Below are 3,748 nucleotides of genomic sequence, written 5' to 3'. Positions count from 1 at the left end.
CCCTCCCTCCCTCCCCTCCTCTCCTCTCCTCTCCTCTCCTCTCCTCTTCGCTCCCCTTCGCCCCTCCCCTCCTTTCCTTTCCTATTTTACTTTAAGTTCTGGGATACATACGTGGATTGTGCAGGTTTGTTATCTAGGTATACATGTGCCATGGTGGTTTGCCATACCTATCAACCCATCATCTAGGTTTTAAGCCCCACATGCATTAGATATTTGTCCTAATGCTCTCCTTCCCCTTGCCCCCAATCCCCAAAAGGCCCCAGTGTGTGTGTTCTCCTCCCCATGTCTATGTGTTCTCATTGTTCAACTCCCACTTATGAGTGAGAACATGCAATGTTCAGTTTTCTATTCCTGTGTTAATATGCTGAGGATGATGGCTTCCAGCTTCATCCATGTCCCTACAAAGGACAGGATCTCATTCTTTTTTATGACTGCATAGTATTCCAAGGTGTGTATATGTACCACATTTTCTTTATCCAGTCTATCATTGATGGGCATTTGGCTTTGTTCCAAGTCTTTGCTATTGTAAATAGTGCTTCCATAGACATATGTGTGCATGTGTCTTTAGAGAGGAATGATTTATATTCCTTTGGGTATACACCCAGTAATGAGATTGCTGAGTCAAAAGGTATTTCTGGTTCTAGATCCTTGAGGAATTGCCACACTGTCTTCCACAATGGTTTAACTAATTTTCAATCTCACTAACAGTGTAAAAGCATTCCTATTTCTCTACAGCCTCACCACCATCTATTGTTTCCTGACTTTTTAATAATCACCATTCTGACTGGCATTAGATGGTATTTTATTGTGGATTTGATTTGCATTTCTCTGCTGATCAGGGATGATGAGCTTTTTTTCATATGTTTTTTGGTGCATAAATGTTTTCTTTTGAGAAGCGTCCTTTGCCCACTTTTTGATGGGGTTGTTTTTCTTGTAAATTTGCTTAAGTTCCTTGCGGATTCTCAATATTAGACCTTTGTCAAATGGGTAGATTGAAAAAATTTTCTCCCATTCTGTAGGTTGCCTGTTCATTCTGATGATAGTTTCTTTTGCTGTGCTGAAGCTTTTTAGTTTAATTAGATCCTGTTTGTCAGTTTTGGCTTTTGTTGCAATTGCTTTTTCTGTTTTAGTCATGAAGTCTTTGCCCGTGCCTATGTCCTGAATGTTATTGCCTAGGCTTTCTTCTAGGATTTTTATGGTTTTGGGTTTTACATTTAAGCCTTTAATACATCTTGAGTTCCATGATCTTTTTGGCTTTAGGGGGTACCAGGGATTACTGTATTTTGTGAGAAAGCACTTAGCCACTGTGTGTGCAATAGCTACCAGGTCACTGGCAAGGGCAGCAGTTTTGGAGACGTCTGAGAGCAGTTGCAGTAAATGGTTATTACTGCAGCGGGCTGTTCATTTCTTTGTGCATTTAGAGGGGGAAAAAGAACAATTTAAACACTTTGAAGCTGTGGAAACATTTGCCTTCAAGGGCGGTAAGATTCCCATTGGAGACAGGCTGATCAGAGAGTGAGCTGATTGATGTTGGGTCACCCACTAGCATCAGGGGAATATCTTTTGAGATGTACCATGGAAGCATTGCATGGTCAATTCTCAAAGCACTTTCCTCTTTTGTGAGGATCTACATGGGGAACAACATCGATATTATATACCTTTTCATGTGATGCACCTCATGAAACATTCTTACCAAAGTAAGATTGAATCTAAATCTAACCAATCCTCTAGATCTAACTATTCTTTACCAGAAATGCAGAGGAAAGAAAAACAATGTAATGATGCCAATAAGAAACAATCAGAAAAATCCAGAAGATGGTAAATGCTAAATAAAATTGACCTGGTTATGCCGACAAATTAATAGCATTTAAAAAACAGGGAGGCTATTCTTGACACTTACACACAGCAACCAAATGCAATGTATGAACTGTATGTGGATCCTAATGTGAAGAACTTAAACGAGATATCTTTGAGATAATCAGGGAATTTTGAATATAGACTGGGTATGAGATAATACTGGGGAATTGTTGCTAATTTTTTAAGTATGAAAAATGGTATTGTGGTAATGTAAAAAATTTATTTTGTAGTATTTACAAGAGTATGATATTTAAAATAGTGTAATGTGTGGGTATGTCTTTAAAATATTTCAGCTTATTAAAAAGTAGGGGAGGTGGATAAAACAAGATTGGCAAAATATCATTGATTACTGAAGCAGGCTGTACATTGGTATTCATTACTATTACTTTTACATATGTTTGAAATGTTCTATGGTAAATATTATTTTATAAATCTTACACAGAGTTTCCCAAGTGATGTGGGGTAATATTTGTGCTTCAGTGGAAAATTATGCATTACATAGACTCTAGATGGCACCTCCTGCATTATTTGATTCTCATTCTATTGAAGCTATTTTACAATTCTATGAACTGTAGATCACTGATAGCAATGGCAAATAATTCTTGTCTAATAACATGCTAATTCTGTCGTGCCTGGAGGAGTTTTGATTGACCTCTGTCCCTCATGTGAAAGAAGTTAGTTTTGCCTCCATTTGCACATCCCTTTCAACATCCTTTACTCCATGTAAATGTGTGCTTTTTTTAAACTTCTTTGAACTTGCAATAACGTGTCTACTTTCCTCCTTACCAGTTGAATAAAATCTTTAACACATGTTCACTTTTACATATGTATATGTGTCATAATTTTATCTTTTTTGAAAAGTTATCTTTTAACAGAGAAAAATATTTGTCTTTTCTGTGAAGCTGAAAGTAAAATAAATTAGTATACTTATGAATTATTATGTTAATAAATACATGTTAAGTAATTTCAGAGTAAATTGTAAGGTAGCTACAAAAGTCAACGAACTTTTCCTTCCAGTTTTGTTTTTATTTCCTCATACCATTAGTTCCAGAAACCCCTTTGGAATCTTTCAGCCAGAGGCCTGGATGCATTTTCGGTAAACACAAGAGCTCACCAGACTGAAATATGAGCATAGAAAATGTGAAAACACTTCAAAACAAAAATTGAGTAATATCTCTTGAAAGCTTGTGCCAAGAAATCTAAAATTTTAATACAAACCCAAAATAACATTATTGAAAGACAGAAGCATGATCTGTATAATTTAACCCCAAAGTAATCAAATTTTAGTGTAAAATTGTCACCTTATATGTCTGCCCCATCAATTCTTCAACGTTTTTCTCTCTTTCCCATAGTGGTGCAATCTTTTCTACCACTGGACTAACCACTGACATTGGCATTGCTTCCCACTTGAGTTATAGATATCCACTGCTTCCTCTGCCACCTCTTAGATATTCAGGGGCCACCTCTCACCACCATCTGGGCTCCATGTTGGCTTCATTTTCACTGAGTTTAATGGCAATCAATCAATCAATCTTATTGATTTCTTAGAAGAGTTTCACAGATGCAGAAATAACAGATTTATCAGTTCTAAAAAGGGATACTAGGCTGGGCATGGTGGCTCACGCCTGAAATCCCAGCACTTTGGGAGGCTAAGGTGGACTCATCACAAGGTCAAGAGATTGAGACCATCCTGGCCAACATGGTGAAACCCCATCTCTACTAAAAATACACAAACTAGCTAGGCATGGCAGCACCCACTTGTAGTCCCAGCTACTCAGGAGGCTGAGGTAGGAGAATCGATTGAACCTAGGAGGCGGAGGTTGCAGTGAACTGAGATTGCGCCACTGCACTCCAGCCTGGCGACAGAGCAAGACTCCGTCTCAAAAAAAAA

The sequence above is a fragment of the Rhinopithecus bieti genome, unplaced genomic scaffold, assembly GCF_001698545.2.
Source record: "Rhinopithecus bieti isolate Rb0 unplaced genomic scaffold, ASM169854v2 scaffold_21726, whole genome shotgun sequence".
Classification (NCBI taxonomy): domain Eukaryota; kingdom Metazoa; phylum Chordata; class Mammalia; order Primates; family Cercopithecidae; genus Rhinopithecus; species Rhinopithecus bieti.
This window is presented reverse-complemented; position numbering follows the sequence as displayed.